The following is a 25,579-nucleotide window of genomic DNA, read 5'->3' on the forward strand; positions in this document are numbered from 1 at the left end:
ACAGTTCAGTGCTATATCAAGGCCTATACTGTATATCAACACTGAAGTATAGCATATTGGTATCACAGTGAAAACCTTGTGAAAGGCTACAGAATGGCTAAGAGGGACAGACACCTCACTTTCCTGAGGTCACATATGCTCATGTCAGTCATGTCTTGTGGGAATACAAAGCATGACAGAACGAGGTAGTTGACTGGACACCTGACTCCTTTCCTGTGCTCTGAAGCTGGAGCTGCACTTAGTTTCAGCGCCATGCAGCCTGGGGAAACATAATACAGTAGTCCAGGGTCACAAAGGGAGAACGGAGCCGCATGCCTGCCTGCCCACGCCACATAGCACCAAGTGAGCACAAAATAAATTATATTTGCACACCCATTGGAGGAGTCAAGTCCTGGAGACCACCTGATTAATTTCTTCTTGAGGGCTATTCATCTTTTCAAGTACCAGAATCACTTTGCCTCTCAGGAAGGGGAGACAAGATTGAGTTTTATATTAGTATGAACCAAGAGCCGCTGCTCTCTGTGTGTGGGAGAGAAGGACTGTGACTATACTGTCCTTGCCCCCCTGCCCTCCCATTGAAAAAAAGTGGTTTCTGTCAGGATAATACTTATAAGGTCGATTTCATGTAGGAATTTCCACCGTTGCAGTGTGCTTAGTACTAAGGAGCAACAAGGTCTCAGCAAATAAGCTTTAGCAGTGACAGTAAGCTGCTTCATCTGTAAATGTCCACCATTGGCAAAACGTGTCTTCAGAGACATTTGACCCAAGACATCCATGATACTGTAGATCCTCTGTTCAAACCCTGTTGACCACATACTCACACAAAGCCAACTCAGTGGCTGTCACACCCTGACCATAGTTTGCTTTGTATGTTTCTATGTTTTGGTTGGTCAGGGTGTGATCTGAGTGGGCATTCTATGTTGGATGTCTTGTTTGTCTATTTCTATGTCTGGCCTGATATGGTTCTCAATCAGAGGCAGGTGTTAGTCATTGTCTCTGATTGGGAACCATATTTAGGTAGCCTGGGTTTCACTGTGTGTTTGTGGGTGATTGTTCCTGTCTCTGTGTTTTGCACCAGACAGGGCTGTTTTTGGTTTTCCACGTTTGTTGTTTTGTAGTGTTCGTGTTTATCCTTTTTGTTATTAAACATGAATCAATATAATCACACTGCTTTTTGGTCCGCCTCTACTTCACCACAAGAAGACCGTTACAGTGGCCTTGTGGTTAGAGTGTCCGCCCTCAGGTTGGAGTTCGAATCCTCGGCCGTGTCGTACCAAAGACAAAAAATTGGACCCGATATGTCTCTGTGTGGCACTTAGCATTAAGTAGATAGATTGGAGGTAAGGCCCTGCGATAGACTAGCGTCCTGTCCTGGGGATGTAGGCTACTTGTACATTAAGCTGCCTCACACTACAGAAACAGGAGATAGACTCCTGCTCCGATGTGCCGTTCTGGTTTGCCCAAGGCTTGTGTAAGGCTACTTACATACTCGCCAACTACATTTGGGTCTAATCCTATCTATCTTCAGCAGTGATGGATAAGTGGCAGGCAGCTACAGGGGGAAATCTCTGTCATTAGCCCAGAGAAGAGAGTAATTACTGCAGTGTGTTGACCTCACTGGGGTCAAAGGACAAGCACACTGCCACAGAAGGGGAAAGGGGATACCTAGTCAGTCGCACAACTGAATGCATTCAACAAAAATGTATCTTCTGCATTTAACCCCACGGCTGGCTGCCTTAATCGATGTCCAGGTCATCGGCACCTGGGGAGTAGTTGTTGTTGGGTGTTAACTGCCTTGCTCAAGGTCAGGACAGCAGATCTTGCCAGCTCAGGTATTTGAACCAGAGATCTTTTGGTTACCGAGAAGTAGGCCTAGTAATTAAATCTGTCAAAACACAGCATACACATTCAATTAATTAATGCCTTGTATAATTTATAAGGCACATGACTTATACTGCCGGGGTAGTCCTTTGAAAAAACTCCTGGGTGAACAGTATGAATTTCAGACTAATACTTCATCGAGCTCTGAGAAGGCTGCGGTTATGGGGGACATGCAAGCCACTTTAAGATGAAAAACAGCTATTGTCACTTAATCAATGTGTCACTTAATCAATGTGAAACCACAGTGGAGAAGCAGCCCGCAGGGCCCCACAGTCCCCAGAATGGAGGTGTCTTTAAAAATGGGCTGTAGTCTCATCCCAGTCACACTGTGCATCGGTATGTATGGAGTGGTGGTTTGTCTCTGCCTGCTCTCTGCTCTCCGGCCCTCTGCTTCTCCATCTGTGCGCTGACTCGGGGAGCTCTTTTCTCTCAAACGAACAGCTACCGTGCTCCGCTCCACACAGAGCCCTCATCCATCTGCCTGACATGTGCTTCCTTGTTTGTTTTTGCTCCACGCCCCCGAGACACAGGCAGCTGATGATATTGAGCTGTGTTGACGGCACTCCTCCATTCATGCCAGATGAATCAATCACTCCTCCTGCACGCTGTGGTGAGTCCCTCGTTTAGCCACCAATCTCCTCTTCTCCAATCAATATGGAGTTTCTGCAGGGGCTTACTGTACTGCTGCCTCTACAAGCAAAAATATAACATCTCTTCCCTGCAAGTCACCCCAGCAGCTAAACTGTACACACGAATGAACAATGACAAGTACTCAATAAGTGCCTTGAAAAGCAAATAAGATCTAACTTTGGACATTTGACTTCAGACAGTAACAATGTGTGAACATATCTGAGTTGAACCCAAAGGTTTCTTAGTGTTGTCAGGGTACTAACTCTTTTGGGCGGATAGACACTGCATACATGACAACTCAATGTCTCAAGATACATTTTAAAGCAGCAGCTGATATTTCCTGTTGGGGTCTGTCCAGTTTTGTTATCTCCCAACAACTACCACTATCTCTTTACTTGAGAGGAAATGGCTGTGTGTGAATTGCATGTGCTAATCTAACAGCCTGCAAACAAAGTGCAACGCAATGACCGCGTCACCTTGAGGACACTTGAGTGATCTGCATAATTAAACACATACGTTGTATTATCAAAATGCTTAGCTTGGTATGAATAGCCTTCCTCAAAGAAACAGAGGCACAAAGTACAGAAGCTTTTTGAAACTCAAGTAAGCTATGACACTTAACTAAAATGCATCCAATACAAAACATGCAACATTTCCATGTTTGATGAAATGTCTGCATGAAGATAGAAAATACTAAATAAAGAATCAAATCAAATCATCAAATCTAATGTTATTTGTCACATACACATGGTTAGCAGATGTTATTAGTCACATACACATGGTTAGCAGATGTTAATGGTCACATACACATGGTTAGCAGATGTTCATGCGAGTGTAGTGAAATGTTTGTGCTTCTGGTTCCGACAGTGCAGTAATATCTAACAAGTAATCAAACAATGCCTAATACACACAAATCTAAAAAGAGGTGAATGAGGATATGTACATATAAATATATGGGGGAACGATGGCCGAGTGGCATAGGCAAGGTGCAATAGATGGTATAATATACAGTATATACATATGATATAAGTAATGTAAGATATGTAAACATTATTAAAGTGTCATTGTTTAAAGTGATCCATTTGTTAAAGTTACCAGTGATTGGGTCTCCATGTAGGCAGCAGCCTCTCTGTGTTAATGATAGCTGTTTAGCAGTTTGATGGCCTTGAGATAGAAGCTGTTCTTCAGTCTCTCGGTCCCAGCTTTAGAGAAGTCATCATCATTGATTGAATGAAAACAAGCTGTCATTCATGTACAGTACATAGAGGTAATTACGGCATATTCTCCACGACGCCCATCTAATGATCATCATCGATATCATCCTCATCAAGATCATCACCAGTATCTGGTTTGACGATCAGCAGAGGGTTTCTGCATGGACACTGTTCTAGGAATGTCCCTGTGCGGTTAGTAGCTGTGGAAGTAGCAGTATTGACTGTGACTGTAGCAAGCTGTGAACAGTCTCTCTCCGCCTCTCCCTGTGTTCTGCTCCTGGAATGCCTGCTGCCCACAGGCTGAGCAGAGATCCACAGCCTCATTTGCCCTCTCTCCCAGCTCCTGGATCAGCTGGCTGGGGCTGTCCGCAGCAGAGGGGAGGGCACTGGTCTTCCTCTCGGCTGACATGAGAGGAGCACCGGACTCCTGGGAGAGTAGGGGGTAGGCAAGCTGGAGGAGGCTGGCCACGGCACACTCTCCTCCTCTTCCTCCCTCTGTCAGCACAGTCACGCTCTTGGGTTCTGTCAGACTCCTCTCTGCTGTGTGACTGGGGAGTTCTACTGGAGCCTTTCTCCTCTTCCTCTACCAACACCACAGTTTCCAGAACCTCCAGCTCCAGGTCAATTTTCCTTAGGTACACTTTGTGTAGGGGATCAGCCAGAGGGGTCACCTTCCTGGACCTGACAAAGAGAGAGAGGACGGGAAGAGACAGTCAGGCAAGTACATCAAAGATGGATCAGTTTGTCTTATTAAAATATTTAGAAATCCCAAAAGCCCAACTGAAACCATTTGAAGAGCTGCTTTTCCAACACTGAGTTGTGGGTATTATGACTAATGCTGTATGTCTGACTGCATTTCCTACAAAAAATACAGCAACGAGATCTCAATCTACAAATCTAATATCCATTACCCAAATCCCAGCCTCATCTGAATGCTAAGTAGACAGCAATTCACGGAGGCCTGAGCTCAATGAAATATTGAAGTAATGTTTAATAATCATGTAGGAAGATGAGTGTGTCTGATATGCAGGTTCTGCCCCCTGAGTCTCTGCCTGAAGCTCTCCCTGCGGGAGGTGATAAGAGAGCGAGGAGGATTACAGAGTTTACAGGACTCCATCCAGCACTGCCACTGCCATCTCCTTCTCCCCACCCCCACACAGACAGACCGATACAATACAAAAAGCTGCTGCTGCTGGTACTGCATGGAGCTACTGCACTCTGGCTTCTGGAGGGATAAGAGTAAGGCATTCTGAAGAATCTGTCAAAACCCATTCTGTATTCCGACAGTGGATTTTTCCTCTAGATAGGAGCAGAATGTTTATTTTTCCGGACACCAGAAAAAGCGATGAAGACATCTTGTTCTTGTGTTTCAGTTATTCCCATTCTGGTACATCAAAGAGACATTTTTAATATCTCAATGGTCAGCAGGGATTGTTTTTAGTGACGATGGTGGTATTCTGTAAAGAATTCTGCTTGTCATGAGTAGAGACTCCCATTAGCATCTATATTATATACAGGGAACTGCCAAAATAAAGGAAACACCAACAAAGTGTCTTAATAGGGTGTTGGACCACCACAAGCCATAACAGCTTCAATGCACCATGGCATAGATTTTTCAATTGTCTGGAACTCTAATGGAGGGATGCAGCACAATTCTTCCACAAGAAATGACATCATTTGGTGTTTTATTGATGGTGGTGGAAAACACTCTCAGGCGCCACTCCTGAATCTCCCATAAGTGTTCAATTGGGTTATGATCTGGTGACAGACGGCCATTGCATATGGTTTACATCATTTTCATGCTCATCAAACCACTTATGCCCTGTGGATGGGGGAATTGTCATCCTATGGGGGCATAGCCATGGTAGCCAAAATAATGCCCTGCCCTAAGCATTATGGGATGTTAATTGCTTAATTAAATCAGGAACCACACCTGTGTGGAAGCACCTGCTTTCAATATACTTTGTATCCCTGTGTTAGAATTATTTTGGCTGTTACCTGTATATTAAGAGGTACTTCTAATAATAATAATACAATAAATAATTTATATTCTAAATGTTTTTTTGCCATCTATATTCACATTCTGTACCAAAGTCAACCTTCCGACTGCAGAAGAAAAAGGAGACCAACAAGCTATAGAACACGGCAAGAATAAATTCAAGGGTTGGATAGAGTAAACGTGTCAAGTAACCTTGAGAATAGTCAAATAGACACCAGGCACACAACCAGCATTTACTGTGTCAATAAATGTTGGGTCAAAAAAGTCAAATTCAGACTCCTTTGAATAGATAGATGCAAGTGTAGAGAGAATGGACTCATCAACTAGCACATTGAAGCATGTTGATATCATGCATATTCTATTCCAAGGAGAGCTGACACATTACATTGGATTTCTATAAAAGAGGAGTAGTTTTATCCCTAATAAAAGGTCTCCCCCAACACCCATAATGTAAAGCCACTGGGGAATTGGGAGTCCCGGGCCTTATACATTATTCATGAAGCTAAACCAGCGCAGGATGTTGCCAAAACTCAAGTGGCAGCTATTTTTCCACAGTGCAGCCGTAGTGATTAATAGCTGACCTTCTGCGGGTCGGCCTTCTGAAGGTCGATGTCCAGCGGGCCAGCCTCCCGCGGGTCAGCCTCCCGCTCCATTCAGGACGAGCCTGCAGTTCTCCACAGCCATTGAGCTCCTTACACCTCAGCCACACTGAGGCCCCTGCTGCCCTCCTCAGCCCAATTAACCCACCGCTGAGAGCCAAGACAGCTCCTTATAACCGCAAAAGCTTAATGATCTCCCACTCCGGGGAGGAAACCATTTACACAGCAAACATGGAGGGATGTGTACTCATGTAGGACCTCGGAAGAGACTGTGTTAACAGATCTTATAGTGGTGGTGCTATATCAAATTAAACATAAAATGTCCATTCAGGAAATGAGAGTAAGAGTATGGAGAAAGAAAGTACAAAGAAAGCATGACTGACCCATGACTCAAGTCCTACAAAAAAACAAGGAATTGAAGGAGAACAATTACCCTGACAGTGAGTAACGGATGGTTAGGCATGCATATGACCCATAATAACACCCCCACCAGTGTGTGCAGAGAGTCAGACCCCACATGGAGACTGTAGACGATGGGTCTACAAAAGCCCTTCCTGGAGTAGAGCAGGCTGGCTGACTGGTTCTGGCTGGAGAGCCTCCTATAGCACTGCCACTTCAAAGCAGCACCCCCCTCTTCTACCCCCCTCCTCCTGTGATCTTTTTCCCCTGTGGGAAATCATTATTGAGTTAACATTGGAGGCTCTGTGCTTGTTTTCTCGCCTCCCTCTCTTTCTCCCTCACTCTGTGCTGCGGTGGGAAAAGCCCGGCTTGCGGTGAATACAAAGGCTGCTTTCGGAGAAAGGGAATAATGTTGTACACAGTTCAGTCATTAATAAACCACTGTTGTGGGTTGCCCTTATTAACTGAGGAGGGATGGCTTTTTAAGGTTGGAAAACTTCTGTAAAGAAAAACATTCTTCCATCTGTCAGACACAAAACTTATTGGATGAGGACGGGAACAGGGTGGTAGGGAGAAGGACAGCTAGACTGAGGCAATTACAGACATGCATTTCTTTCATCAGCCTCATGTTCAATGACATCATAAAACATTCAACACATGTCCCTACTCATTCTCCTTAGGCTTGGATTCCCTGACTTCCTGAGTTTGATGGAGTGTGTGAAGGTGAGTGTGAGTAACACTGAAGACCTGTGTCAGAGGCATTATGCTGTGTTACGAGGTGTTTGGAGTCCTATCAGGTGGGTTACACAGTCAGTCACTTCCCTCCAGCCATGTGTTGGTACCCTGCTATGCTGCCCACATTTACCTCCCCACTGATCTCACAACACCCCTCTCACGGGACAGTTGACAGTCAGTGATCTCACAATAACCCTCTCACAGGACAGTCATCACATTCATAGTAGGGATTGTAATCTTAGGAAGTATGTCAGAGTGCTTCCTTACTGTATAGAGAGTCAATTAGTTGATGTGCAACATGAAGAGAGTTGGTAGAAGGAGTTAGGTTGTTTACCTAACTCCTATTCAAAATGAGGACTCAAGCAGAGGAACTTCCCTCATACATTATTAGTATACCATTGATGCAACAGCACCGTCAGTGTTTCTCTCTCCCTCTGTGTGTCGGGCTTCCTGTGTAAGTACACAAAAGCTGGACGTCATGCAGAGAGGAAATCTGAAGTACTTATCCCTGTTAGCTGTGAGACAGTCTTGGCTTTGTTTAGCCCAGCGGGACACAGAGAGGATCTGCTGTCTCTGTGGTGGGGAGGGCTGAAATCAGACAGACTAGATACAATATCTATCTACTACCTCACAGAGAAGGCCCAGGACAGGACAAGCTCCTGACAGAGACATGGCTGTAGTGTAGTTACAGAACATAGCCTTCCAGAGAGTGACTGTGTCACACTAGCTGCATTCTGGAAAGTAGTACAACCAAAAATCTGTAAGGAGAAAATAAAGCTCACCTGTATTCCATTTCCAACATTTCTACCATTTCATGAAAATAATTGTCAATGCAGCCAAAGCCCTCCAATTAGCTAGCTTCCGAATTTAACAAGAGACACATTTCTAGGAATTACTCAAGAGCAATTTAACATTTCTAAACTAACCTCCCACTGGGCACCACAGTGTAAATTCTTGCCACTGCTGCAAATTTTAAAACATATTATACAGTACCAATCAAAAGTTTGGACACGCCTACTCATTCAAGGGTTTTTCTTTATTTTTTAAAACTATTTTCTACATTGTAGAATAATGGTGAAAACACCAAAACTATGAATTAACACATATTGATTCATGTAGTAACCAATTTTTTTTTAAACTAATCAAAATATATTTTCTATTTTTCAAAGTAGCCACCCTTTTCATTGATGACAGCTTTGCACTCTTGGCATTCTCTCAACCAGCTTCACGAGGTAGCCACCTGGCATGCATTTGAATGAAGAGGTGTGCCTTGCATTAATTTGTGGAATTTCTTTCCTTCTTAATGCATTTGAGCCAATCAGTTATGTTGTGACAAGGTAGGGGTGGTATACAGAAGATAGACCTATTTGTTAATAGACCAAGTCCATATTATGGCGAGAACAGCTCAAATAAGCAAAGAGAAATGACAGTCCATCATTACTTTAAGGCATGAAAGTTGGTTAATATGGAAAATTTCAAGAACTTTGAATGTTTCTTCAAGTGCAGTCTCAAAAACCATCAAATGCTGTGATGAAACTGGCTCTCATGACCTCCACAGGAAAGGAAGACCCAGAGTTACCTCTGCTGAAAGTTCATTAGAGTTACCAGCCTTTAGAGTTACCAAATTGCAGCCCAAATAAATGCTTCACATAGTTCAAGTAACAGATACATCTCAACATCAAATCAAACTTTGTCACATGCACCACATGCACATGCTTACTTACAAGCCCTAACCAACAGTGCAGTTCAAGAAGAGTTAAGTAAATATTTTCCAAGTAGACTAAAGTAAAAAATTATACCTAACACAATAAGAATAATAAGAATAACGAGGCCATATACAGGGGGTACCGGTACCGAGTCAGTGTGCGGGGGTACAGGTAGGGGTGAAGTGACTATGCATAGATAATAGACGAGTAGCAGCAGTCTACAAAAGGGAGGGGCAATGTAAATAGTCCAGTGGCGATTTTATTAATTGTTTAGCAGTCTAATTAATGGCTTGGGGGTAGAAGCTGTTGAGGAGCCTTTTGGTCCTAGACTTGGCGCTCCGGTACCACTCCGGTGCGGTAGCAGAGAGAACAGTCTATGACTTGGGTGACTGGATTCTGACAATTTTATGTGCTTTCCTCTGACACCGCCTATTATATAGGTCCTGGATGGCAGGAAGCTTGGCCCCAGTGATGTACTGGGCCGTACACACTACCCTCTGTAGTGGTCAGATGCCGAGCAGTTGCCCTACCAGGCATTGATGGTGCAGTTGTAGAACATTTTGAGGATCTGGGGACCCATGCCAAATCTTTTCAGTCTCCTGATGGGGAAAGGGGTTTGTCATGCTTTCTTCACGACTGTCTTGGTATGTTTGGACCATGATAGTTCGTTGGTGATGTGGACACCAAGGATCTTGAAACTCTCAACCCGCTCCACTACAGCCCCGTCGATGTTAATGGGGGCCTGTTCGGCACGCCTTTTCATGTAGTCCACGATCAGCTACTTTGTCTTGCTCACAGTGCTCACATCCTTTGTCTTGCTCACCACACTGCCAGTTCTCTGACCTCCTCCCTATAGGCTGTCTCATCGTTGTCGGTGATCAGGCCTACAACTGTTGTGTCGTTAGCAAACTTAATGATGGTGTTGGAGTCGTGTTTGGCCATGCAGTCGTGGGTGAACAGAGAGTACAGGAGGGGACTAAGTACACACCCTTGAGGAGCCCCAGTGTTAAGGATCAGCGTGGCAGACGTGTTGTTGCCTACTCTTACCACCTGGGGGCGGCCCGTCAGGAACTCCAGGATCCAGTTGCAGAGGGAGGTGTTTAGTCCCAGAGTCCTTAGCTTAGTGATGAGCTTTGTGGGTACTATGGTGTTAAACACTGAGCTGTTGTCAATGAACAGCATTCTCAGAGGTGTTCCTTTTGTCCACATGGGAAAGGGCAGTGTGGAGCGCGATTGAGATTGCGTCATCTGTGGATCTGTTGGGGTGGTATGTGAATTGGAGTGGATCTAGGGTGTCAGGGAGGATGCTGTTGATGTGACCCATGACCAGCCGTTCAAAGCACTTCATGGCTACCAACGTGAGTGCTACGGGGCAGTAATCATTTAGGCAGGTTACCTTTGCTTCCTTGGGCACAGGGACTATGGTGGTCTGCTTGAAACATGTAGGTATTACAGACTCGGTCGGGAAGGGGTTGAACATGTCAGTGAAGACACTTGACAGTTGGTCTGCACATGCTTTGAGTACAAGTCCTGGTAATCCGTCTGGCCCAACAGCTTTGTGAATGTTGACCTGTTTAAAGGTTTTGTTCACATAGGCTACTGAGAGCGTGATCACACAGTTATCCAGAACAGCAGCTGCTCTCGTGCATGCTTCAGTGTTGCTTGCCTCGATGCGAGCATAAAAGGCATTTAGCTCGTCTGGTAGGCTCGAGTCTGGGTTTCCCTTTGTAGTCCGTAATAGTTTTCAAGGCCTGCCACATCAGACGAGTATCAGAACCGGTGTAGCAGGATTCAATCTTAGTCCTGTATTGACGCTTTGCTTGTTTGATGGTTCGTCTGAGGGCATAGCGGGATTTCTTATAAGCGTCTAGATTAGTCTCCCACTCCTTGAAAGAGGCAGCTCTATACGGATGTTTAGCTCAATACGGATGTGGCCTGTAATCCATGGCTTCTGGTTGGGATATGTACGTAAGGTCACTGTGGGGACGACGCCGTCGATGCACTTATTGATGAAGCCGAAGACTGAGGTGGTGTACTCCTCAATGCCATTGGATGGATCCCGGAATATATTCCAGTCTGTGCTAGCAAAACAATCCTGTAGTGTAGCATCCGCGTCATCTGACCACTTCCGTATTGAACAAGTCACTGGTACTTCCTGCTTTAGTTTTTGCTTGTAAGCAGGAATCAGGAGGATATAATTATGGTCAGATTTGCCAAATGGAGGGCGGAGGAGAGCTTTGTATGCATCTCTGTGTATGGAGTAAAGGTGGTCTTGGATTTTTTTTCTCTGGTTGCACATGTGACATGCTGGTAAAACTGATTTAACTTTGCCTGCATTAAAATCTCCGGCCACTAGGAGCGCTGCTTCTGGGTGAGTATTTTCTTCTTTGCTTATGGCCTTATAGAGTTGGTTGTGAGCGTTCTTGGTGCCAGCTTCATTCTGTGGTGGTAAATAGATGGCTACGAATAATATGGTCTACAGCTTATCATAAGGTACTCTACCTCAGCTGAGCAATACCTTGAGACTTCTTTAATATTAGACATTGTGCACCAGCTGTTATTCACAAATAGACACACACCCCACCCCTCGTCTTACCAGACGTAGCTTCTCTGTCCTGCCGGTATATGGAAAATCCTGCCAGCTCCTGCCAGCTCTATATTATCCATATAGTCTCGGTGAAACATAAGATATTACAGTTTTTAATGTCCCCTTGGTAGGATAATCTTAATCGTAGGTCATCAATAAAAATGTCCAATGATTGCACATTAGCAAGAACAATGGATGACAGTGGGAGTTTACTCGCTCGCCTACGGATTCTCAGAAGGCAGCCCGATCTGCAGCCCCTTTTCTTGCGTCGTCAAGCAATTTACAGAGATCAGGGCCTGTTCCAGTGAAAGCATGATATACAGTGCCTTGCGAAAGTATTCGGCCCCCTTGAACTTTGCGACCTTTTGCCACATTTCAGGCTTCAAACATAAAGATATAAAACTGTATTTTTTTGTGAAGAATCAACAACAAGTGGGACACAATCATGAAGTGGAACGACATTTATTGGATATTTCAAACTTTTTTAACAAATCAAAAACTGAAAAATTGGGCGTGCAAAATTATTCAGCCCCTTTACTTTCAGTGCAGCAAACTCTCTCCAGAAGTTCAGTGAGGATCTCTGAATGATCCAATGTTGACCTAAATGACTAATGATGATAAATACAATCCACCTGTGTGTAATCAAGTCTCCGTATAAATGCACCTGCACTGTGATAGTCTCAGAGGTCCGTTAAAAGCGCAGAGAGCATCATGAAGAACAAGGAACACACCAGGCAGGACCGAGATATTGTTGTGAAGAAGTTTAAAGCCGGATTTGGATACAAAAAGATTTCCCAAGCTTTAAACATCCCAAGGAGCACTGTGCAAGCGATAATATTGAAATGGAAGGAGTATCAGACCACTGCAAATCTACCAAGACCTGGCCGTCCCTCAACTTTCAGCTCATACAAGGAGAAGACTGATCAGAGATGCAGCCAAGAGGCCCATGATCACTCTGGATGAACTGCAGAGATCTACAGCTGAGGTGGGAGACTCTGTCCATAGGACAACAATCAGTCGTATATTGCACAAATCTGGCCTTTATGGAAGAGTGGCAAGAAGAAAGCCATTTCTTAAAGATATCCATAAAAAGTGTTGTTTAAAGTTTGCCACAAGCCACCTGGGAGACACACCAAACATGTGGAAGAAGGTGCTCTGGTCAGATTAAACCAAAATTGAACTTTTTGGCAACAATGCAAAACGTTATGTTTGGCGTAAAAGCAACACAGCTGAACACACCATCCCCACTGTCAAACATGGTGGTGGCAGCATCATGGTTTGGGCCTGCTTTTCTTCAGCAGGGACAGGGAAGATGGTTAAAATTGATGGGAAGATGGATGGAGCCAAATACAGGACCATTCTGGAAGAAAACCTGATGGAGTCTGCAAAAGACCTGAGACTGGGACGGAGATTTGTCTTCCAACAAGACAATGATCCAAAACATAAAGCAAAATCTACAATGGAATGGTTCAAAAATAAACATATCCAGGTGTTAGAATGGCCAAGTCAAAGTCAGATCGAGAATCTGTGGAAAGAACTGAAAACTGCTGTTCACAAATGCTCTCTATCCAACCTCACTGAGCTCGAGCTGTTTTGCAAGGAGGAATGGGAAAAAATTTCAGTCTCTCGATGTGCAAAACTGATAGAGACATACCCCAAGCGACTTACAGCTGTAATCGCAGAAAAAGGTGGCGCTACAAAGTATTAACTTAAGGGGGCTGAATAATTTTGCACGCCCAATTTTTCAGTTTTTGATTTGTTAAAAAAGTTTGAAATATCCAATAAATGTCGTTCCACTTCATGATTGTGTCCCACTTGTTGTTGATTCTTCACAAAAAAATACAGTTTTATATCATTATGTTTGAAGCCTGAAATGTGGCAAAAGGTCGCAAAGTTCAAGGGGGCCGAATACTTTCGCAAGGCACTGTATCCTTTTCGTCTGACTCATTTAAGGAAAAAGTTTCTTTCAGCCCGCGGTGAGTAATCGCTGTTCTGAAGTCCAGAATAGATTTTTGGTCACTTTGGTCATAGACAATAGCGGCAACATTATGTACAAAATAAGTGTTAAAAAATAAGTTACACAAAACGCCAAAAAACTAAATAGTACCATTGGTTGGGAGACTGTAAAATGTCAGCCATGTTCTTCGGCGTCATCTTGTTCAGAGGACACTACGTGAATCAGGCCTTCATGGTCGAATTGCTGCAATGAAACAACTAATAAAGGACACCAATAAGAAGAAGAGACTTGCTTGGGCCAAGAAACATGAGTAATGGACATTAGACCGGTGGAAATCGGTCCTTTGGTCTGATGAGTTCAAATTTGAGATTTTTGGTTCCACCCGCCGTTTCTTTGTGAGACGAAGAGTAGGTGAACGGATGCTCTCCGCATGTGTGGTTCCCACCGTGAATCATGGAGGAGGAAGTGTGATGGTGTGGGGATGCTTTGCTGGTGACACTGTCGTTGATTTACTTAGAATTCAAGACACACTTAACCAGCATGGCTACCACAGCATTCCGCAGCGAAACGCCATCCCATCTGGTCTGGACAATCATTTGTTTTTCAACTGGACAATGACCCAACAGTGTGTGTAAGGTCTATTTGACCAAGAAGGAGAGTGATGGAGTGATGCATCAGATGACCTGGCCTCCACAATCACCCGACCTCAACCCAATTGAGATGGTTTGGGACAAGTTGGACCGCAGAGTGAAGGAAGTGCTCAACATATGTGGGAACTCTTTCAAGTCTGTTGGAAAATAATTCCTCATGAAGCTGTTTGAGAGAATGCCAAGAGTGTGCAAAGCTGTCTTCAAGGAAAAGGATGGCTACTTTGAAGAATCTCAAATATCAAATATATTTGGATTTGTTTCACACTTTTTTGGTTACTACATGATTCCATATGTGTTATTTCATAGTTTTGATGTCTTCACTATTATCCTACAATGAAGATTAATAGTAAAAATAAAGAAAAACCCTTGAATAAGTAGGCGTGTCTAAACTTTTGACTGGTACTGTATAGATATTTCTGTAGAGACTCGCTGAAAAATATCATAGGGAAACCACTGCTGACAACATATAATTACATTCCCCAGGCGTCTGGCTGTGGCTTGACTGGCCCACTGAACCCCCCTTAACCCAGTGGCCTGGGGTGGTCAGTCTGGTTCTAGCAGCAGCCGGTTGTCCCCCGAGGGCCTCCTGGGGCTGTGGAGAAGAGAGTGCTCCTCTGGGCATTGTCATACACACAATGTGTGTAGAGGTTGAATGGACAGCAGCGAGAGAAAGACAAAGACAGAGACAGAGAGAAAGACAAAGACAGAAAGATCCTCACTTCCTACTCCTAGACTAGCGAGCCCTTGAGCTAGACACCCACAGGTTGCCATGGTTTTTGCTCTAGGATTTAATTGACCCAATTAATTGATTGTGTGGCAGACAGGGGGGGGGCATCCTTCCAAGCCTTTTGATGAGAGAAGAGACAGATAAATAAAATGAATTCAGTCTAACAACACTGCAGGGGCTGGGCATCAGAGGATCATCAAAACAAACCAGTGAAACAAATGATAAAGAGGTGCTTTAATTTGTTAGTGGCAGATCATTGGAGGAAATGTTCAATGTATCTGACAATTCAAAGATATGTGAATGATAGAATGTCCCTCTGTAATATAGAATATGTTGTAAGCAACATTAATTATCCACTTTAAACACATTTTATCAGGACAAATACTAAATGGCGTTAGAATGATTTTCTCCACCCCGATACTACTGATCTGAGAGTGGACTGCCCACTTGTTTGTCTGTGTGTGAGTTTGTGGAACGAGAGGGTTTCACTGGTCTAAATCACAAGTTTTTATGATACTGTAAATTTGAGGCCGATGTCTCTGCTGTCGGAGGGACTTTAATAGCATGAACGCATGTGGGACAGCCCAGAGAGACAGACAGTATAAGTCAACCCACAGAGCAACGCATTCATTAATCACTATGTCCATCATGAACGGCTGATCGTGTCTGGGAGTCGACTGTGGGGAGGACTGACAAGATACAGGGGATTACAGCTCGTCTCATCTTACCACCGGAATCACAGAGAAAGAAAGACAACTCACTTAGCAGGAATGACAAATCCTTCACGGGGGAATATCTAACCGTGAGGAGTAGAACAATGCTTATACAATCTGTTATCAAACCTGTCACTGGGACAAAGGGCTGTCACAACTAACCATATGTGATAACAGAGCACTGTCTATGGCATGCAAACCACAGCTGGTTGCTGCTCGAGGCCTGCCTAAAGAACAGACAGCTCTCCTCTCGCTGCTGCTTTGCATGGCAAGTGGACTGCGCTATTTTATTCCACATTCAGAAAGGAATGAAATGCAGTCTGAGGCACAATAATGTACAACAGTTATGAAATGTCTACTTGGGAATAGTTTGGCAGCAAGACAACGGAATGGAACGCCTGGGCTCTGGAGGTTTTCGAGCCAAGTGCCCTGAGGCAACCGCTACAACAGGAGGGTTAGTACCTCTGTCTGGACTCAGCCGCTCTCTGGCTGTCTACTCTCACTGTGTCGGTCTCTGCTGACACCACAGCTGAAATGAGCCAGTTCTCAGGGCAGAAAGACAAAAAAGCTTTGCTTTGTTAACTACCTGAAACATTTTACAGGAAAAGGGAAATGTAACAATTCAATCACAGGTCAATGCGGCAAGCACCAGGACTAATCCATTTAATGATCGATGCGGTGTTGCAACCAGTGGAAGGAAGCGTGTTGTTAGGTCAAGCTGACATTTAGCGCCGATACACAGCGGGGGGAGGGAGGCAGACGGGAAAGCTCTCAAACTCAGATGCCTTTCTGTCGTTTCATCTCCTTGACTTTGACTGAGGTGAGACTGATTGAGTTTTCCAGTGGCTTGACAGTACTGCTCTGCTGCTGCTCCAAGCATATGCAGAGAGAGAGAGTGCGAGAGAGCTCGGACCAAAACTCTCTGTACTCTCTTTTCCCTGTCTGCTGCAGTGTAACAGACAGATCGAAACGGACTCCAACTCTGATCTCCACCATTGATTTATTATTAATTGGCCGTCGAGGTGTTTTCTTTTCCAGAGAGAATGGGACTTCGTTGGCAAAATTCTAACCAGAGAAAGCTCCAGTAAACTCCCGGCTGTCTGCATCTGGACGAGGGGCCTACAACGTCAGGAGCACATTTCACTGTTATTTTACAGACGAGCACACCACTTGGCTAAACCCCCGCCAAGAGTAAAACAGAGCTCATTATGGAACGGTGTGCTTGCAGGCTCACATTTTCAACGTGTAAGTAATTGTAAAATATGTACAAGGGTGAGGAGAGAGACGTGCATTCCATATCAATTAAGGAAGAAAATACAAAGATCTTTCTTGAGTTAACATACAAGCACAGATATTGTACTACACAGTGCACTGTCAATCTGCTACTGTCACTGAGAGAGGCCTCAGTATGATCTACTGAGACTCTACTGCAGCACGGTGGGAGACTGTACAGACCACACACTCGCCAACAGCACCTTTGACACAGGAACAGGGATAAAGGTAGATTGCATCTCACAATAGCTCTGTCCGTCAAGTGGCCGGGCTGTGACAAATGACTTGTCTAATCCGCATTGACCCTGGGAGGTAATTTTCTTGCTGAGGGAGGGGGGGTGGACTTACTTGACCCTCTTACTCAAGACACAGTAGTCTGTGATATAGAGGTCATTCAGTAGGTAGGCCGGCTCATTCTCCTGGAAGACTTTGTGAATATCCAACAGGCACTTCAGGACGCAAGAGTAGAAAAACAGTGTTAATCGATGGCCGTGTGAGGAATGGTAATATATATATATATATATATATATATATATATATATATATATACAGACATATACAGACATACATACATACATACATACATACATACATACATACATACACACACACACACACATATATATCGAATATATATATATATATATATATATATATTCGATATATATATATATGTGTGTGTGTGTGTTTGGACACACCTACTCATTCAAAGGGTTTTGTTTGTTTTTACTATTTTCTACATTGAAGGATAATAGTGAAGACATCAAAACTATGAAAGAACACATATGGAATCATGTAGTAAGCAAAAAATGATTAAACAAATGTAAAATATATTTTAAATTTGAGATTCTTCAAAGTAGCCACCCTTTGCCTTGAAGACAGCTTTGCACACTCTTGGCATTCTCTCAACCTGCTTCATGAGGTAGTCACATGGAATTAATTTCAATTAACAGGTGTGCCTTTTTAAAAGTGCATTTATGGAATTTATTTTTATTGATGCGTTTGAGCCAATCAGTTGTGTTGTGACAAGGTATGGGTGGTATACAGAAGATAACCAAATAGGGCTAAAGACCAAATCCATATTATGGCAAGAACAGCTCAAATAAGCAAAGAGAAACAACAGTCCATCATTACATGAAGGTAAGTCAATCCAGAAAATTTCAAGAACCTTGAAAGTTTCTTTAAGTGCAGTCACAAGAACCATCAAGCGCTATGATGAAACTGTCTCTCATGATGACGGCGACAAGAAAGGAAGACCCAGAGTTGTCTCTGCTGCAGAGGATAAGTTAGTTAACTGCACCTCAAATAAATGCTTCAGAGTTCAAGTAACAGACACATCTTAACATCAACTGTTCAGAGGAGACTGTGTAAATCAGGCCTTCTTGGTTGAATTGCTGTGGAAATCTGTCCTTTGGTCTGTTGAGTGTGATGGAAATTCTACCCTTAATCAATAATGAGGAAAGGCAAAATGAATAATCAATCAAGGTATTACTTTTATTAAAATACTTGTTACAACAAGGAGGCTCGTCGCCCCACCCCGCAGGTGGTGGAGTGAGAGCCCACTGGGTGGAATTAACCTCTGGGTTACATACTATGTCAGGATAGGTGCAACTTCAGATATGACGTACACTGGTTCCAAACACTAACCCCACACATCCTGTGCCAGACCTTGGGCACCAAATACAAATAACTTGTTTTGTTCGGTACTAAGAACTTAGGACATTTGTTGTTACTTTGTTCTCTCCCCTAGTTCATGGTGGAAACCGGCTCCCCCTAGGAGGTGACTGACACACAGACACTGAGGAGACAAGTGATTGGTTCCCCATTACTTACGACATCCCTTCACATGGTTTGCAATAAAGACACAGTTCACATACGGAAACAATGTTTCCTTCTGACCTCCTTTTCCATACTCCTTGCTGATATTCTGCATAGCAACAGGGACATGTGATAGATAAGCCTGACTTCTCCTCTCTCTGGACCCAAGGTTACTAAGGCCCATTTGAGGGAGGAAGTGCAGCTGCCAACACCAGAGTCCGAAAGGAGACATTCTGATAACAAAGAGTTTCAACGGTTCAATCATATAAGCATATTCTGTAGATAAGACATCTTAATTCTATTTGTTACTTAGTTTCTTTAACTAACTCATATAAGCTATCTCAAGCCCAATGCCTAGGCTTAAAGAAGGATATTTTAGTACACAAGCATTAGTAGGGTTAATCTCGGATAATCTCTGCATGTGTGGTTTCCACAGTGAAGCATGGAGGAGAAGGTGTGATGGTGCTTTGCTGGTGACACTGTCGGTAATTTATTTAGAATTCAAGGCACACTTAACCAGCATGGCTACCACAGCATTCTGCAGTGATACATCATTCCATCTGGTTTGCACTTAATGGAACTATAATTTGTTTTTCAACAGGACAATGACCCAACACACCTCCAGGCTGTGTAAGGGCTATTTGCCCAAGAAGGAGAGTGATGGAGTGCTGCATCAGATGACCTGGCTTCCCGAACTCAACCCAATTGAGATAGTTTGGGATGAGTTGGACCAAGGAAAAGAAGCCAACAAGTGCTCAGCATATGTGGGAACTCCTTCAAGACTGTTGGAAAAGCAGTCCAGGTGAAGCTGGTTGAGAGAATGCCAAGAGTGTGCAAAGCTGTCATCAAGGCAAAGGGTAGCTACTTTGAAGAATAACAAATGTATTCGTATTTATTTAACACTTTTTTGGTTACTACATGATTCCATATGTGTTATTTTATTATGTTGATGTCTTCACTATTATGCTACAAAATAGAAAATAGTAAAAATAAGGAAAAACCCTTGAATGGGTAGGTGTGTCCAAACTTTTGACTGCTACTGTATATTATTACACAATAGGGGAGTTGCTGGCAGAAACTGTGGGTCCTAAAGACTTAAAGTCTCATTGTCATTGTCCCACACATCCTTTCTTCAAAACAGCTAAACAGGCTACGGGAGATCATGGGAGCATTGTAAGTTCATACTATTGCAGACAATTTATGACAGAGTGAGCAATTAATCAACTTTCAGGTCCATTATATCTAGTCTAGAAAGACAACTCAAGTGGGCCTAGATAATCCAAACGGTTCATTTCATAACAGTTTAGGAACTCATTTATTTGGCCTGATTTCCCTCAAAGTGTACCATTACAAAAAGACACACACCTGGAGGGAGCCAAGTTAGATCCTTTACATTCACTGCCACAAAACCCCTTTCTCAACCCAGGCATATAAATAGCCCCTTGGTGGGACGCAATTGGCTGGTTGCAGAGCCCTCTCGTTCCAAGTCTAGATACAATCCTCCTGTCCAGCATCCACCTCCAGGATTGGCTCACAGTAACCAGAGACATTCTGTTCTTTTCAAAACAAACAGAACACTCACTCTGAGGAAAACGTTACACAAACATTTTAGTTTTCATTTAGATTATGAGCTGTCTTACAGAGGGAGCAGAGAGGGAGAGCTCAACTTCCAACTCCAGGGCCAGGACGCAGAGTACAGCGACACAGCTCTACTCTCCCTGCTCCAAAACTCACGGTTTTACTTTTCTCTCCAGCCTGAAGAGCTAGCCTGGGAGGGAGAGAGCTGTGCGACACAATGAATCCTGCACTCGTCTGTTTTACACTCTGATGACAAGTTCAGCCAGTTGATCATGACAGACAGGTAGGCAGGCAGGCCCGGGAGGGAGGTGCATGGGCACAGCAACACAGCTGCCACAGGGGCACTGCCCCCTAACATCCATCATGGCAAAGTGACAAGAGAACATAGGCAACACACAGCTGCACATACTGTATAAGATAACTGCAGACTTTGTTATGGTTTCAACTACTAGTAGGGTCGTGTGCACTTCTACAACAGCATACATAGCCTACTATATGAGCTCATCCTTCAGTGGAGACTCCCAACATTTTCTAGTGCCATATTGAAGTAGAGTGACTGCTAAATTTCAGCCAAATGTTAAAAAGCCAAGGAAAAAGTCTCAATTAAAAACATGACAGAGAAATGTGAGTTTAGCTACACTGAGGAACAGCAATTACGGAACATTTCCAGCTCAGTACAGGCTAGCGCGACAGTCAACTCCAGTGGGTCCTTCTGTCAGCTACACGACAGCAGTCGTGCTAAACCCTCTCTACCCAGCTCTCCCTGCCTGGCGGCCCATTGGTTGCAGCCACTTAGCAGGCAGCAGGATGAGTTCCTTGAGAATAAGCGTCCGTGCTGCCAGAAGGACCATCTTTTATTTGTTATTTGGGTTGGGTGGTCGAAATTGACCAAAACAATATATAAATACAAAAATAATGGACACAGCCGGCAGCCCATGGCCATGTTTTTTTCTATGACCTTTGTACATTTTCTCTGTTGTCATAATCATCTACACTGAGTGTACAAAACATTAAGAACATCTGTGCTTTCCATGACCTAGACTGACCAGGTAAATCCAGGTGAAACTTATGGTCCCTTATTGATGTCACTTGTTAAATCCACTTCAATCAGTGTAGATGAATGGGAGTGTAGGGTAGGGGAGGAGGATTTTTAAGCCTTGAGACAAGTGAGACCTGGATTGTGTATGTGTGCCATTCAGAGGGTGAATGGGCAAGACCACAGATTTAAGTGCCTTTGAACGGGGTATGGTAGTAGGTGCCAGGCTCACCGGTTGTGTCAAGTACTGCAACGCTACTGGGTTTTTCATGCTCAACAGTTTACAGTTTTCAGTATTAAGAATAGTCCACCACCCAAAGGACATCCAGCCAACTTGACACAACTATGGGAAGCATTGGAGTCAACATGGGCCAGCATCCCTGTGGAATGCTTTCTACACCTTGTAGAGTCCATACCCTGACAAATTGAGGCTGTTCTGGCGGCAAAAGGGGGGTGTGGGGGTCCTTAATGTTTTGTACACTCAGTGTATATTGAGCATTTGGCTGGCTAGTGGGCAACGGCCGGCCCCACTCCCAAAATGGGTCGGCCCGGTTTTCTGATTGGCTGAGCTGAGGTGGCGCAAATTCACATTACAATTTAAATGCGCATCATCAAAGAGTGTGAGAACCGCTCTGACTCTCTGCCAGTCATTCAGTCAAAACAGAAACAGAGACCAAAAAAGGCTTGATGTGTGAAATGAACCTACTTATTTGCAAAAAGTTCTGGCTCTGCTGGTCCATGTACTTTGTCTGTGAGACATGACAGATCAGCTGCTGTGGTGCAGTCGAGGTAGGAAGAAAACAGACGGACACACTCACTAACGCACACTGACACAGATAGGCCTAATATTTTGGTTGTATGGTGTATGAAATATAGGCTAATTAGGGAAGGGGGATTCGGGGGAACATTTACACACTAGGCTACTTGCAATATAGCCTAACAAGTAGTGAGATTGGCTTTTATAACACATACAGTAGGTAAGGCAATAGCCATCTACTAGACATTTATACAGTGCTTTTTACTAAACACAAATATTTTTTACTTAACACATGTATTACAATAATAGTCATTTCGGGGACTGTCTGTGTATTTTCATTGTTTGATCAATGTTTAATCGCTTCTGAATCTCAGTCTCTTCAGGGTTTATGAGCTGTAGTAACAAGTGACCTTGGTGTGGGATAACATTACATAGCCACTAAACTGAAGGCTGGAAAGTCCCGCCTATCTCCCGCTTATTTCATTCGCTGAAAGGCCCGTCACTTCTTGGCAGAAAGATATGCATACACGCGCAGAACTGTCAAACTAGTCAAATCTGGAAATCCATTCACATAAACTAGTCCCGGCTTCATTCTTTGACAAACACAGAAGATTGTTTTCTTCTATTGAATTTAGTATACAGAGAGAGTGAAGGAGAGAGAGACTGACTGTTCCTTAATGTAGCCAATTATACAGTCAAACCATTAAGGAACTGTCCGTCTCTCTTTCTCCTTCTCTCTCTCTATTTTCTTCTATTGAATTATGTAGCCTAATATTTAAACACTAAGTGGGCAGGAGGGAACACTTGACATGCACTAATTTGTTCTAAGGTATTATATTACCTCAATGGTCATATACGAGGCATTAATTCAGTGATTTTGTTCTTTGTCAAATATATGTGTTTATTCTTTTACAACTAGGATGGGTAACACTTTAAGAATCCATAATAAACCATAAGGCATTTATAAATTGTATGTTCACCATTTAGTAATCATTACTCTCACATTAATAAACCATTTACTAATCATTCGTAAGGTCTTTTTGCAGTCCCTAATCTAAAGTGAGTGCTATTTTATTTTATAAATACTTTATAAATGCTTTGAGTGACCAGTGTAATTTCTCACAGAAGCAAACACAGGATGTTTAAGGAAATATGAGTGTGAATAACTAGCTTACTAACATTTGCAAATGTGGGAGTAATGATTAATAAATGGTGAGCAAACAGTTTGTAATATAAAATACTGAGCCAAAATATCAATCAACGGGCAGGTAGGGGGTTGCTAGACCCAGCACAGGCAGTGTGGTCCCCTGGTCTTCTGGTCCCAGTGATGACAGACAGCTGCTGCTGCTGCAGCCGTCAAGTATAGTGGACGTAGGGAAACAACAGAGACTGAGTGAGAGAGACACACACACACACACACACACATATTTGTAATAATAATTAACCGTTAGGATGGGGGGGGGCATGTATGATAGCCAGGCACTTATATTTGTAATATAAGTAGTTAGGCTTTCATAAGGTATTATGAGCCAATTATCATCTTTTAGGCATTTATCAAGTCATCTTTCTTCATTCACAACTAGGGTGTTGCTGGGCCCAGCAGAGGTAATGTGATCCCCTGGTCTGTGGGAATGGATGCTAGGCTTAGCAGAGACAGCTCAGAGGTGAGTGTAGTGGATTTGATGTACTGCCAGTTCCTCAATATGTTGGCTCTATATATAATAGCAATTAACACTTAGGAGTGACAGACAGAGTGACTGACACAGAGTACCAACAGAGGAGAACAAAGAAAAGTAGACAGACAGACACAGTGAGACAGACAGACACAGTGACAGACAGACACAGTGACAGAAATGCCAGGGCTGAATTTTTATTTCAGTCTGCCCTGGCAAAGGGCAGTTCAAATATTTACCCCCAGGATAACATTTCTTTCAAGGTCTTAACCTGCCGCTCCCCCAAGACATTAATGAGTTTGTTTTCCTAATATCTACCAAAGTTTGCTTTCACGGCCGTTTAAATTAGGTGCCTCAAACTAGAGCACACATTTTCATTTGCCTTATCCTGACAAATGAATTAGCTGTGCGCAGTAATGCTGGGAGGAAACGTGTGGTGCCCTCTCAGACGTACACCAGCCAGGCTGCATTACTGTAGCTTTACAGTTCATTAACGAGAGCCCTATTACCCACACTCACTCTCTCACTCGATCTGATGCTGCTGCACGGAAATAAAGACAATTACAAGCCTGAACAAAATGTTGTTGAACTTGCAGAGGGAAACTCATTCAAATGAAGAGACGTATTTGCTGTTGTTGGCCTGCTTAGACTAATACTTTCAGTTAGGCTTGGTTGCATTTTCCAGCACAGAAACAACTGGGTATGTGACTGTTTATTAACTCATGTCCAGCGTCAGGAGAGAGTGAAACGGTCCATTATAACAGGTGAAGTTGTGTGTTTGTTTCTAGAGAATTAAGGTAGATAGTGTAGTCTAGTACAAGGAGGCTTCCTTCACAGTGACTAAGTGGGATTCTCCCAGTCATCTGATCAACTCATCTCCTTACCTAATGAGGCGCAGAAAAATGCTAATCTGGAGCTTAAAATAACCTTTAATTTGCAGACATTGACGAGCGTTCAAATGATCACAAACTGGATAATCTCACCCCACAGACATCCTAAATGTGTTGACACGGCAGAGCCTTCATCTACCTACCTGCGGGGCTTTGATTTAAAGATGACTTTGTGCTGGGCGATATCAAAGTCAACAGTTTGAGTCCATATGGAACAGAAACACACTTCCTGCTTGGAGAAGTTGAATCAGACAGACAACTCTGTTGGAGAGGTTTCTTTTACACATATGCTATACTGTAGCACGAATGAGAGGCCTTTCTCTAGATACTTTATTCAGTGCATTGTCTTGAGCAGGAAATATTCTGCTCGTATGCGGGCTGCTCTGCTCTGCTTGTGGTGCTATGGTGATGTATGAATTTGGGTGCATGTTGGCTGTAAAGCAGTCTTTCTGTCAGTCTCCAAAGCATTGAACAGACAAGCTGTAGCCCACAGCTACCAGGCAGGCTTTGCCTTCCGACAGAAATGCATTAAACCACAATTTTCCATCAAAACATTGGTCAGAGTAAAGAGAGTGGTACTAAAGCAATGCTTTCAAATTAAGCATAACTATGCTGTCAGATTAACTGGGGGTAGACAAGGCCATATTGAGGGCTTTATTATTTGGGCACAACACTGAGGCCGCCAATACTGCTCTAACCAGCGTGGACAAACGGGCCACTAAGGTGTGGAGGTGCCCGGCAGCCTCAGGGCAGGGGTG

General features: G+C 43.6%; 1 pseudogene; it reads right to left on the reverse strand.

Annotated features, from left to right (window-relative positions):
• Positions 1 to 3,809: 3,809 nt before the first annotated feature.
• LOC139369486 (protein SHQ1 homolog) overlaps positions 3,810 to 25,579 on the reverse strand; it is a 45,447-nt pseudogene continuing 23,677 nt past the window's right edge.

This window comes from Oncorhynchus clarkii, chromosome 17 (assembly GCF_045791955.1).
Source record: "Oncorhynchus clarkii lewisi isolate Uvic-CL-2024 chromosome 17, UVic_Ocla_1.0, whole genome shotgun sequence".
NCBI classification, from domain to species: domain Eukaryota; kingdom Metazoa; phylum Chordata; class Actinopteri; order Salmoniformes; family Salmonidae; genus Oncorhynchus; species Oncorhynchus clarkii.